The following is a 14,173-nucleotide window of genomic DNA, read 5'->3' on the forward strand; positions in this document are numbered from 1 at the left end:
TTATAGAAAGTATAGATATTTCATAACAAAATCATTTTTATTTTAATAAACTATTGATTGATTTTTAATGAAATCCTCATAAATATTTTAATAGAATATTATTAATGAATTTGATAAGTAAATATAATAAATAAACTTTAGTATAATGCCATATATGTTTATAATATATTTTAACAAACTATTGGTTGATTTATAATGAAATCCACATATATATTTTAGTAGAATATTATTAATGAATTTGATAAGTAAATATAATAAATAAGCTTTAGTATAATGCCATTTATTTTAGCAAACTATTGATTGATTTTTAATGAAATCCACATAAATATTTTAATAGAATATTATTAATGAATTTGATAAGTAAATATAATAAATAAACTTTAGTATAATGACATAAATGTTTTAATATAATATAGAGTAAACTGTCAAAATAGTCCATGAGGTTTGGTCACTTTTGCCACTTTAATCCAAAACTCAAACCTTTTAAATCTGGGTCCCTGTCATTAGTATATAAATGGTTTATTGGGGCGTTTAAAATCGTTTTTTGACATGGTTTATGGACCGCCTCAACAAATAGGGAGTCAAAAAATAATGCTATCTTTTAGAACGGTTAAGAAACCGCGTCATTAAATAGAAACAATAGCGTCATTAAGTAGAAACAGATGCGTCCAAAGCCACTTTAAATAGGGAGTCAAAAAATGAGGCTATCTTTTAGCGCGCGTTGAGAAACCACGTCATTAAATAGAAACAACCGCATCATTAAATAGAGTTAACAAAACTTTCTAAGCCATTAATAATAATAATAATAATAATAATAATAATAATAATAATAATAATAATAATAATAATAATAATAATAATAATAATAATAATAATAATAATACAAGTAACTTTTTATATTACCATAACAAAACAAAAATGAGTCGATAGATTCGAAACAAACATAGATAAACACAATATTTTGCTACCAAATCACAATAGTCGAACTCTCACCTCAACACAAAATAAAAAAAAAACTTCAAAACTCCTACATAAAGGTATCTCCCACTTAAAGTGCAAACATAAAATGAAAAAACTTCAACACCTAAAGAAACAAATTTGCAGCAACAGTTCAAACACATAACGAAAAACTTCAACTTCAATTGTGGAACACCAACTTTGGCGTTTTGTTGTGCATTGCTCTCTTCTTGGTTTCCATTACCACACCAGTTTCTGACAAAATTTAAATCTAAATCAATCAAGACTATATATATATATATGATAAAATCATATTAGTTATACTAACAATAAGCCTATATACGGGCTATACTATCAATAAAAGACTACATATGAGAATAGTATTCATTTTCTAATTATCTTAGGCTTGTTTACCATATTCGACATGTGTAAATGCATTTTACCTATTGTCATGCATGCCTCTGACCTGCTGGAAACACCCTACTGATAAACTGTGGCGTTAAGTCTAGGATCAGTTTGTCAATTTCTTTTTCCGGAATACATCCTTTTTCGTTCCAAAGCTAAAACAAATCAATAGAAAACATGTAATTTGAAAAATATATAATTTAGTGCAATACACAAAGTATATAAAACACTTACTTTAATGGGAAGTCATGTTGAATAGTATTGACAAACTCATACATGTTTTGGATAACCATAAAACCACATTCCCAGCCATTATTTTGCTGCTTACACTGTATTAAATTAAGAATTAAGTATTTTAAATGCATGATAATAAATTGACAATAAAATAGAAAACATACATTCACCATATTCCAAAGAAATGGAAACCCAAAAGCTTCGTCAATGACAGATGTAAGAAGGTAACTATGCTGGTCTTTTTCTCTACTTATAGAGTCAATAATGTAGCCTCTCTCAGTTGAAGGACAAATGATAATTAGTGTCCAATGGTTACTACAAAAAAATTACACAATAATTAAGTATTTATGTGTGTGTGTGTATGTATGTATGGTGGAAGAACATAACTTACTTGGCTAAATATGGTGCAACAAAAAATGTTTTGTCAGTGATGGAACGTAAACATATCTATGATGTGTTCTTGAACGCCTTCGAAATTTTTCGTGCACGAGTCACCTTTGATGTGGTGCGGATTAAAGAATGCACATCGTGATTTGTGTGTCTCATAAAAATACCTTAAATCAAGACCATATAAATATGATAAATTAGTAAACTTAATTGTATCTATAAAATGTTATTGTACCATATAAAACAATAATAAAAACTTACATCGCAAACCAATGTATCACAGTGATGTCAAGCCAGTCATTAGAAAATAGTTGTCAGCTTCACCCACATATGGAATACTACCTCGAACCGTCTGGGGATACATCCTGGTTGGTGAAGAAATCTGAATTCTAAGGTTATCCCCAACGCACCTTGATAATAGTTCAACCATGTCTTGAATTGCACGAGGCCTAGTCTTTGTTCTTTCCAAAGCAGTAGTTACTTCAAGATCAACAAATGCTAAATCCGCGTTAGGAGCATGAGTACTTTGCATCTGTTGTGTTGGACCAAAATTAGGAGCATGAGTAGCTTGCATCTATTGTTGATATACATGTTGGGATAGTTCTTGTACTTGCATTAACTGAATAGGATTACAAAAACAATATTAGTAATTACGAATTGTTATAGTAACAAAAATCAGATTAGTACTCTTTATGTATGTATATATATATATATATATATATATATATATATATATATATATATATATATAGGACAAAGATCCGTTAGGAACCACCCTTTATTGCGAAAACCGCGAGAACCAATGTGAACACAACCAAAAATGCCTAAAAATAGCTAAAAAACACACAAATTTTTTTTTAATATTTTTTTATAAAAAAAGCACTACTTTTAGTAGCCAAAAAAAATTTTTTTTTGCTACTAAAAGTAGCGATTTTAACATAAAAAATATTAAAAAAAATTTTAGATTTTCTTTTTAGATTTTTTGGGGGTTTAGTTTTTAGCATTTTAGCTTGGGGGTGGGGGGGGGGGTAGGTTTTTTGGGGTTTTAGTTTTTAGCATTTAGCTTGGGGGGTTAGGTTTTTTTAAGGTTTTTTTTAGCTATTTTAGGTTGTGTTCATATTGGTTCTCGCAATAAAGGTGGTTCTCGCATGAACCTTACCCTATATATATATAGGGAGGGGCTCATGCGAGAACTCCATTTATTGCGAGAACCAATGTGAACACAACCTAAAATAGCTAAAAAAACCTAACCCCCACCCCCCCAAGCTACCCCCCCCCCCCTCCAAGCTAAAATGCTAAAAACTAAACCCCCAAAAAACCTAAAAAAAATCTAAAAAAAATCTAAAAAAGTCAAAAAAAATAAAATTTTTTATGCTCAAATCGCTACTTTTAGTGGCAAAATTTTTTTTTTTTAATTTTTTTTGGCTTCGAAAAGTTGCGATTTTTATATACAAAATATAAAAAAAAAATTGTGTGATTTTTAGCTATTTTTAGGCATTTTCGGTTGTGTTCACATTGGTTCTCGCGGTTGTCGCAATAAGAGGTGGTTCTCGCATGATCTTCTCCCTATATATATATATATATATATATATATATATATATATGAGGGAGAGAGAGAAAAGAAGAAAGGGAGAAAGAGATATGTGTGCGTGCGCGCATGTGTGGATTGTTACAAAAACAAGTTACTGATGTTTTACCATATTCATAAAACTCTGATCAGTGTTTTGTTGAATAGGCATTTCTTGCTCATATGGATCGTCTACCTCAATCTAAAATAACAAAAAAAAAAGTGTTATACTATGAACAAATCAAACAAAATTTATATAAACTACCTATGGGTGATAACATGAAATCGCTGCGATGTCACCGGCTGTGATGCCACCGGCTTGTGTTTGAGGCGAGGCGCCTGTGTGGCTTGATGAACCGAGACTCGGGTTCGTTCTTTGGGCACTTACAGACCTACTGGATGTTTCCTTGTGCATAATCTACAATTTAACATAAAAAAATAGAGTAAATATAAATATAATGTAATGTATAAACAAATATACCTTTAGTGCATCCCTTGTCCATTGAACACAACTATGAAGCATGTCTCCAACACGTTTAATGTCCACAGTTTTTGTTAATTCAAGAACCGGCATTTTCTCGCAACCTTCAATGACATTATCTACTTGAACTTTTACAAAACCCTCGCTTATTAGTTTGCCATGTAGAATCCTATTAGAAGTTGGCCATATTTGCCCTATAGCCACCGTCAATTCATCACTCAGTTGGTATGGAAAAAGCATCTCACAAGGTGTCAGTTTCTACAAAACCATAAAACATTTTTTAAAATATATATTATTTTTGTTTAAGAGCCTATAAAATATATTACCTCAATAGGTGCATAAGACATGTTCGGTCCACCAGAATTCTTGTCCACCCATGATACCGAGCCTCTCTTGTGGTTTGCATCCAAACTATTGCCGCTTCTTGCTCGCTTTTTACTACTATTGAACAATCCTCCATAAACATGTGTTGAACCTATATAAACTCAAAATCCAAAACTACATCAGCTTCTATAGATAAAATAAACTCATATAGATGTATATGTGTGTGTATGTGTATGTGTGTCATTACCTATAACCTCGGAGACTGCCCGTGTTCTTCCGCCGTGTTCACGTCCCATAATTCTAACAATTGGGTCATCATTTCCGGCGAAATAACTACCGTCTTCTATCATCTCTCTCTCAGTACGGACCTATAAAAAGATATTGTTAAATCATTTGTCTCTGATATATACAACTTTAAGGAATTAATCAAACACATCTACTTACCAAACGTTCTATTGTTTCATGCGAATCAGAAGCAAGTTCAAACAAGTTAGTTTCTGGGTTTTTTATTTTTTGACTCATTATCCATGCTTTTGCACGTTTATCTTGTATGGTTTTAAGATATGGATACTTTGCTTCAAGTAGAGGCCATATGGTATCGGCTTTAGCATCCAGTAAGTACGATCCATCTGCAAATTAAAATAAACAAATAAATCATATAATTGCATATATATATATATATATATATATATACACACACACATATGGTGTAAACCAGTGTTCTAAGGCGATGAATCCTAACCCACTTTTTGAATATTCTGTCTCATATGTATATATTTTAAAGAGTTGACTATTTAAGAAAAAATCGACAGCATTTCGCCTTAACTCCCCAAGTATGTGTATAACCCGCAAACTCGAAAGAGCTAAGGCGAAATGCTACCGATTTTTTCTTAAACAACCAACCCGTTAAAATATATACACATCCTAATGAGATAGAATATTCAAAAAGCAGTCCCAAAACAGGGACAATCCGAAATTTATCTCTGTTAGAAAATTTTCGGACGGGTATATTCTAAAGGTTATATATAACACATATAATACGTACATATTATTATACAATATATACCGATAACAATGTATAAACAAACAACTAATATATAAATCTGAAAAATAATAGAATTTATCAACATTAGTTGCAATTTCCGTACCTTTGATGATAGAAGATAGAATTGAAGAATTCTTCAATGTTTTACTATAGTTAACAACATATAATCAATTAATATATAAATGAAATTAACTAAAAGTAAAAAAATTATATTATATATGTGAAAAAAATAAAATTTTCTAGCTTAAAGACGAAGGTTTTCCGTACCTTTAACTATGATTCTCCAATTTTTAACTACAATGGTTGTTGAATGGATTTGAAGCTGAAGATTTGAGAATGGCTGATGATTGATAAACTGAAAACAGAATTAATTGGTGAGTGATTGGGAGTATATTTAGGTTTAATAAGATAAGGTTGGTTTGATTTTAAAATCAAAATACCACACGTGCCCACAACCCAAAAGTTTCACCGCCCCCAATATTAAATTGTTTAATTAACTTGATTATTTTTTAAACCGGCCTAATACTAGATTTGTTAGACCCCCAATATTAAATTGTTTATTGACCCGCTTTTTTTTGTACACCGCGGCTTTCTTCGGGCTTTTTGACATGCTTTTTTCTAAACCGCCCCAAACTCATTATTTCAACCGGCACATAAAACAATTTTTGTACTAGTGTGTGGTTTCAATTTTGTTGTCATTTTCATCCAAAATCAAAATTTTGTTAGATTTTTTCAGTTAACATACATCTTTTTTTAATCTTTTTTCTCCTTTTTAATGAAGGGCAAAATGGTATTTTAACTTTTTATTATAACAAATTTAAAAAATTGACCATTTTACCCTTCATTAAAAGGGAGGAAAAAGACAAAAAAAACTAGATGTTAACTAAAAAATATGACCAAATTTTGCTTTTGGATGAAAAGGGCAACCAAAACCACAAGGATCCAGATTTAAAAGGTTTGAGTTTTGGAATAAAGTGACCAAACCTCAAGTACCATTTTGGTAGTTTACTCTATAATATAATATGATACGATACATTATGATACAATATGATATAACATAACATGATACAATATCATATGATATAACATAACATAATATGATATGATATAATATGATATGCCATAATATGATACAATATAATATCATAAGTTGATTATAAAACCACATGCCTCAACAGAGTCATCGTCACATTTTAGCTGCATTTTTGGTGGTCACATTTCACGGGTGGTGTTACATTCTTCACTTATCTGGCCTTCTTTTTGCAAAGGATTTGAACGTCTGCTTCATCGGGTGAGAACATTTGATCGATTGACATTGTTGAAATCCATATCTTTTTATCCATCTTAATTTCCAAAAAGGTCCATGCATTAACTATATTTCTTCTTGAAAAAAAATTTGATTATTATTTACCATTCAATCAACTTTGTGTAAAAGCAAGTTTGATTGTTTTGTAGAAAGTGGTCAATTATAAAGTTGTTGTTTGTATAGATGGTCTATAGTTAGATCTGTTTGCTATACATATGGTATTCTAATTATTTTTTTACATCGGATTTTGTATGCATTTATAGGTTGGCAGTAGACTGAAAAGAAGACAAACGTTGAGGTTTTGATGGGTTAGTTAATTATCTTATTTCCTAGGTGTTATTTTAAAGATCAGGTTTAATCTTGTTTGTGTTTTTGGGGGCTGATTATTGTTTTGATTTTCTTGTGAACTGCACGACTTTCATTATACATTTTATGATGTTTAATTGTTTTCTCAAAATAATTTTATTCCTTTGGCCTACTTTTTCTCCAGAATTTTTTATAAAGTTGATATTATCAAGTGTTGATGTTCAGATTTCTTTAGGTTGATGTAGATTTCTTATTGAAAAAATGATGGGTTTTTTACACTTTTTAGTTTGAAAAGATTGGTGATTTTTTCGTAATTTTTTTTCAATATAGATATTTTTGGCTTTATATATCTTCTATTTGATCCAAAAATGATTTACTTCCACTATGGATTTTGATTATATGGATCCGAAGAGGTCGACGCTCTCTTGAATGTTGGAAACGATTAAAGGACGGGTTTATTTAATACGTAAGAATCACAATCTTGTCTGTTCCCCAAATTGATCTTTGATCTCTAGAACGTGGATGATAAACTAAACTTTCATGTAACTTGAATTTGAATACAATGGAATGTTTTACAAATGAGAAATCTATCCCTATTTATAGTTTCTAATGGATGCGAGTGAATAGACGTGTCCTTTGATGAAGAGTCGTGTCTCAAGATCTTGTGGTTGTAATTAAACATGAATAGGTGTGTCTCTTGATCAAGAATCACATCTCTTGTCTTCTTCCTTTGTTGTTGTAGATCCAAAGAGTGTGACCCAAGGGACACATCGATTCCCTTGGGGTGCCGGTTACAAACTTCTGACTTGACACTTTTGGTCCCCGAACTTCATATCTACCTTTAAACTTACTTTATACTAAATACTATTTAACCCTTGTACTTGAATGTGTATGATTAGCGTTTCATTCACCCCCTAATTATGAACATCCTTGAGTTGTTGTAAATCTTGAACTCTAAGCAGTTCTCGCATTGTAGCAAACTTGACGCTTGCTAGTGCGTTCGTTAGTATGTCTGCCCGTTGTAGTTCTCCACTGATGTGTTCCACATTGATGTGTTCGTTCTCCACGCATTCCCTTATGAAATTATAACGTGCATCAATGTGTGTGCTTCTTCCATGAAAGACTAGATTCTTCATGAGTGCTATTGCAGAAAAATTATCCACCCTTAGTGTTATCTTCTCTTCCTTCCAGCATGTAACTTCACTTAACAATCTTTAAGCCGTAGTGCTTGGCATGTTGCTGCAGTGGCTGCTGATTCACATGATGATAACGCGACTGTCTGTTGCTTCTGTGTGCACCAGGTTATAGGTGATTCTCCAAAGTAGAATACTAGACCAGTTGTACCTTTTCCTTGGTCTGTGGTAACTCCATAACTGCTATCACTATAACCTATGATCTTACATCCTCCTTGCTTCTTGTATATGATTCCATGTTCTTTAGTTCCTTTGATATAACGTAGTACTTGCTTCACTGCTTTCAAGAGATGCTCCTTTGGTTCTTACATGAATTTACTAAGCAGACTGACTGGGTAACATAGATCTGGCCTTGTACGCAATAAGTACCTAAGAGAACCTATCAGGCTTATGTAATGCGTTGCATCTACTAGATCTCTTTCTTCAGTCTTAGTTAACTGTGTTCCTGAATTCATAGGAATCTTTGTGTCGTTGTAGGTTAACATATCAGCGTCTTTGAGTATCTTGTTAATATAGCCTGTCTGCTTGATGGCTATCTCACCCTCTGCTTGAATAACTTCTATTCTGAGATAGTATACTAGCAATCCTAGATCACTCATTTCAAACTTGTTCTCCATATGAGACTTGGAAATACCTATCTCATTTCTTATTGTTCCAATGACTATCAAATCATCAACGTAGACTCCGACTATCAGTGTAAAAGTCTTACTTGTCCTTGTATAGATTGCTTGTTCTAAAGTGCGCTTCTTGAAGTTAAATGACTTTAGGATTTGATCTAACTTCGTATTCCAAGCACGTGGTGCTTGTCTCAATCCATACAGAGCCTTTGATAGTTTGTAGACTTTTCCTTCATCTCCTAGCTTTATAAATCCTTCAGGTTGTGATACATAGACCTCCTCCTTGAGATCTTTGTGTAAGAATGTGGACTTAACATCTAAGTGATGTACCTCCCAACCTTGATATGTTGCTAAAGCTAACATTAGTCGAACTGTCTCTATTCGTGCTATTGGTGCAAAGACTTCCTCAAAGTCTATCCCGTGTTGCTGAACATAACCTTTTGCTACCAGCCTTGCTTTGTATCTTATAACTGATATCCTTCTTAATTTTGAATACCCACTTTAATCCTATTGCCTTGTGATATCTTGGCAACTCTGTCAATTTCCAAGTGTTATTCCTGTTTATCGAGTCTAACTCAGCCTTCATTGCTTTAATCCATTTTCTGTTATTAGATGCTTCCTTGTAATTCCTTGGTTCTTCTTCAACAAGTAGTAATTCTTGTGGATCTACTTGAATTTCCTCCGTCTCTTCATATAGTTCTTCGAGACTTCTCAACTTTACTGGAGTGTCATTAATACTCCCTGTTGTACTTTCAGATGTAGATGGACCTCTACTTGATAATCTGCTTGAACTTCCTGATGAGTTCTAATTGTACGAATGTGCTGGCGAGTTACATTGGAGTCTGGTTCTTCTGTCTGATCTACTCCTGAATCTTCATGATGTGACCCGCTACTATCAGGACTACTCAGTGCATTTTCTTCAAACTCTGGTGGGATGTCATCTTCTTGAATGACAAAGTTTGTCCATTCGGGATTCCCTGAATCTACCGTTTCCATATAACTATTCCAGTTCCATGGTTGACCTTCCATGAACTTTACATCTCTACTGACACATATCTTGTTCTTCGCCGGATAATATAATGTGTATGCCTTTGATCCTTCTTCTATTCCAATATATATCATAGGTGCACTTCTATCATCTAACTTCTTTTGTTGAAGTGGTAGTACCTTAGCGTATGTTGTGCAGCCAAAAACCTTTAAGTGTTCCAGATTCGGCTTTCTTCCTTTCAATGCTTCATACGGGGTCTTGTTCACCAAAGCTTTCGTTGGAATCCGGTTTAATACGTATATCGTATGTCTTATTGTTTCACCCCAAAAATTCTATGGCTTGTTCATTTCCTTGAGCATACTACAAGTAGTTGACAACATCGTCCTGTTTCTTCTTTCCACTGCTCCATTTTGCTGTGGGGAATACAGCGTTGTAAGCTGTCTTGCTATGCCATTGTCTTTGCAATACTTGTTGAATTCAGCCGATGTGAATTCTCCTTCTCTGTCTATCCTTAACATTTTTAACTTGGTTCGAGTTTCTGTCTCCACTTTTTCTTTGAACTGCTTGAAAGTTTCGAACGCTTGATCCTTGGAAGTTAGTAGATATGCCTACATGTAGCGAGTACAATCGTCTACAAGTAGGAATCTGTACTTCTTCCCAACATGTGTTTGTGGGGATATAGGACCACACAAATCTCCATAGACTAAATCCAGAGGTTTAAGGATCTGAATTTTGTCTAATTTAGAAATGGTGTCCTACTATGTTTTCTTAATAAGCATGCGTCACACACTTGACGGTCATGACTTATTTGAGGAACTCCATGTACCAAGTTCTTTCAAGTCATTTCTTTGATAGCATCGACATTTAAATGGCCTAATCTTGCGTGCCATAACCATGCTAAATTTTATGTGTTTGAGAGCAGGCAGATTGGTTTTCTAATCATCAATTTTACTTTATACAGCCTGTTCTTCATTCTCCTGACTCGCATTAGTAACTTTCTATTTCTTTCACGAAGTGTTAGTAAGTTTCCGTCCATAACTACTTTGCAACCAATTTTCTATGAGTTGTCCGAGGGAGATATGTTGTTTTTCAGACTTGGAATGTAGTATACTTGAGAAACAATCTTCTGTTCTTGGTTCAGACATTCCAACAATATTGAACTTATACCTTTAATCTCTACGTGCGATCCGTCATCGAAACATACTTGCCCCGTCACCTTTTCATCTAATTCTCTGAAGTGACTTCGCACACCTGTCATGTGGTTGCTTTCCCTGTTGTCTAAGTACCATAGACTTTCATCTTCTGTGGCGTACCTTACTGGTTCTATGCATTCTTCGTTTAACAGAACCCTTTCTTGAACAATGTTTTCTTCTTGTATTGCCATTAGCAATACGAGTGCTTCATCTTCTGGATAAGATTTGAGTGTTCTTGCACGAATTCTTTCTCGGGACAGTCTTTTTTAAAGTGTCCAAACTTTTGACACTTAAAGCCTTAGATCTTACTTGTGTTTGTTTGATTCCTTCTAAACTTCCTCCAATTCCTAAAATTTCCACCTTTAGGTCTGTATGGAGATCCTTCATTCTTAGTGCCTTGCTTATCTTTAGTGTCTTGCTAATTTCCACGTGGTTGGTTGAACTTGCCACTCCCGCGGTTTCCAAAATGCCTTCCTCTGCCTGAATTGTTGTCATGATGTGTAAACATCAATCTATCTTGGCTATCTCCTAGCCTTCCTTTCTTTAACCTTAGCCTTTCTTCATAAGTCTTTAACCTTCCGACTGCTTCTTCTAGTGTCATTGTGTCTAGATCGGAGTATTGTTCCATGGAGGCGACAATCTGAGTAAACTTATCTGGCACGACATTTAGGAGTTTTTGTACCAGAGTCGGTTAACTAAATGTTGTCCCTTATTCACTTGCCCCATTAACAACATTGTTTATCTTTGCGGAGAAAGAGTCCATAGTGTCATCTTCTTTCATTTGCATTAATTCAAATTTTGACATTAGTGTATGCCAACGAGCCTTTTGGACCCGATCCACACCAATGTGCTTTGTTTTCAAATTTTCCCAAATTTCTTTGCAGTCTTGCAACTTGCAATACAACATCTTTCGGTATTGCTTGGAACAGATAAGCAATTGCTGAATTATCTTTCTTAACATCCGTTTGTGTATTTCCTGCCGGTTCAATCATTTCCCAAAAGTCCATTCGCTTCTAAAATTGTTTTGATGCGAATTGCCCAAACCGTATAGTTTTTCGGTTTCAAAATTGGACCCTGAAACTGGGAAAGAGAACTTCCCTCCTTTTGAATTACAATTTGTGGAGTTGGCCTGGTTGTTCCTGACATAACTTCTGACCGAACAATATTCACTTTTCAATAAACTTTGCTTTTCCTTGGTTTCACTAAACCTTTAATCCTTAACCCGCGATTTCGTGAATCACGTCATAACTAAACTTTCACCGAAAATAAAACCTAGATTTCTAACCCCCTGGTTCGATACCCTTGAACCGAAAAGAAAACTAAACTTGCGAATTGAAAAGAATAATAAAACCTGATCACGAAAACCCTACGATTCGATGCGCCTAGAGCTTGATGCTCTGATACCAATTGTTGCCCAGAATGATCTTTGATCTCTAGAACGTGAATGATAAAATAAACTCTCATATAACTTGAATTTGAATACAATGGAATGTTTTACAAATGAGAAATTTATCCCTATTTATAGTTTCTAATGGATGCGAGTGAGTAGATGTGTCCTTTGATGAAGAGTCGTGTCTCTAGATCTTGTGGTTGGAATTAAACACGAATAGTTGTGTCTCTTGATCAAGAATCACGTCCCTTATCTTCTTCCTTTGTTGTCGTTGATCCAATGAGTGCGACCCAAGGGACACATCGATTCCCTTGGGGTGTCGGTTACAAACTTCTTACTTGACACTTTTGGTCCCCGAACTTCATAACTACCTTTAAACTTACTTTATACTAAATACTATTTAACCCTTGTACTTGGATATGTATGATTAGCGTTTCATTATTAACATTTGGCAATTGTCTGTTACAAATGTATATACATATAGAATCATTGCAATGATAAATAGAACCACTGCGTTGATTCATGCTAACCTACCCATGTAATGTACATAACTGTTGCTATACAAGCAAAATTACCTTATAAAAGCTATACATAATATACATAGTACGTATATTTATAGTGGATCTTATATAATCCAATATTCCCCCTAAGCTAGATCGGGTGTATTCCAAGCTTTCGTTTGAACCGGTTGATCCTGTTGGAATAACTCAGAACATGTATCAAGTTTATCCGGGTCAAGTAGCCTGTGGGTAGGATATGGGCAAATGGTTCATGTTAAAAAGAGACGTTGCATGGAATAAGAGGTTAGTTGTGTATGATCACGTCGCCTAGCTCCAACATTATTTTTCCAAGTTTATAGGAATTATCAGTTGTTTTACCTTGTTATTTAAGCAACGAATGCCCTAGCTTTGTTTTTATACTTTTTTTCAATTAGTCAAAGTAACTATTAATTGTGCCGACTAGTTTGCTAATAAAGAAAGTTGCTTTCGATCAATTCTTGTTATTATTATCTTTGTGATGTTCTAATTATATGCCAACAATTGGTATCAAGGCAAAGGTTTGTGTATGCCAAAGATAATTCGATTAAACACCATTAACATCGTAACTTCCACATCAAACACCCAAAAGGAAAACGGAACCATAGCCATTCAATGCCCACTACTAATCTCTACAAACTATACTACTTGGGCCACCAGAATGGGGGAGTCCTAGATGCCCAAGGATTGTAGGAATTTGCAGAACCAGATACTGATATAGTTGTAGATGAGAAGAAAAGCAAATTGACTAGAGCTTTCATATTTTAGGCGATACCGGAGGACATTCTATTGTAGGTGGCAAAGAAAAAGAATACTAATGAAATCTGGGATTCTCTGAAGGGTCATTACTTGGGAGCAGAGATAGTGCAGAAAGCATGTCTCAATACTCTCAAGAGTGAGTTTGAGAATGAAGGAGGGGGAATCTATTGATGAGTATGCCAAAAAAATTACCAGGGATGATTTCTGGGTACATCAGTCTTGGTAAGACATTAACATATAGTGAACTAGTCAGGAAGCTACTGAAAAGTTCATTCATTTTATGGCATCAATGGAACAGTATTCTGATGTAGACAAAGTGGCGTTTGATGAAGCCAGTGGCCAATTCAAAGCATATGAAGACACACTCTGTTGGTATCATCGTCATCGGAAACCCAGGACCAGTCGGAACGGATTGAGTTGTGACCACATACACAATCACTTTCGAACAAACCACAACCTTTACAATACTTCATCATGAATCAAAC

General features: G+C 34.1%; 2 long non-coding RNA genes across 2 annotated transcripts; both read right to left on the bottom strand.

Annotated features, from left to right (window-relative positions):
• Positions 1-944: 944 nt before the first annotated feature.
• LOC110895344 lies at positions 945-3,757 on the bottom strand. The gene is made up of 7 exons (XR_002567087.2): positions 3,681-3,757; positions 2,245-2,602; positions 1,988-2,150; positions 1,761-1,911; positions 1,597-1,691; positions 1,401-1,517; positions 945-1,212 (listed from the first exon to the last, which is right to left on the bottom strand). It is a non-coding gene; the product is annotated as an uncharacterized LOC110895344 (long non-coding RNA).
• A 1,122-nt stretch (positions 3,758-4,879) lies between these two features.
• Positions 4,880-5,787, bottom strand: LOC118484697. The gene is made up of 3 exons (XR_004874078.1): positions 5,668-5,787; positions 5,504-5,547; positions 4,880-4,984 (listed from the first exon to the last, which is right to left on the bottom strand). It is a non-coding gene; the product is annotated as an uncharacterized LOC118484697 (long non-coding RNA).
• Positions 5,788-14,173: the final 8,386 nt, after the last annotated feature.

Source organism: Helianthus annuus, chromosome 12, assembly GCF_002127325.2.
Source record: "Helianthus annuus cultivar XRQ/B chromosome 12, HanXRQr2.0-SUNRISE, whole genome shotgun sequence".
NCBI classification, from domain to species: domain Eukaryota; kingdom Viridiplantae; phylum Streptophyta; class Magnoliopsida; order Asterales; family Asteraceae; genus Helianthus; species Helianthus annuus.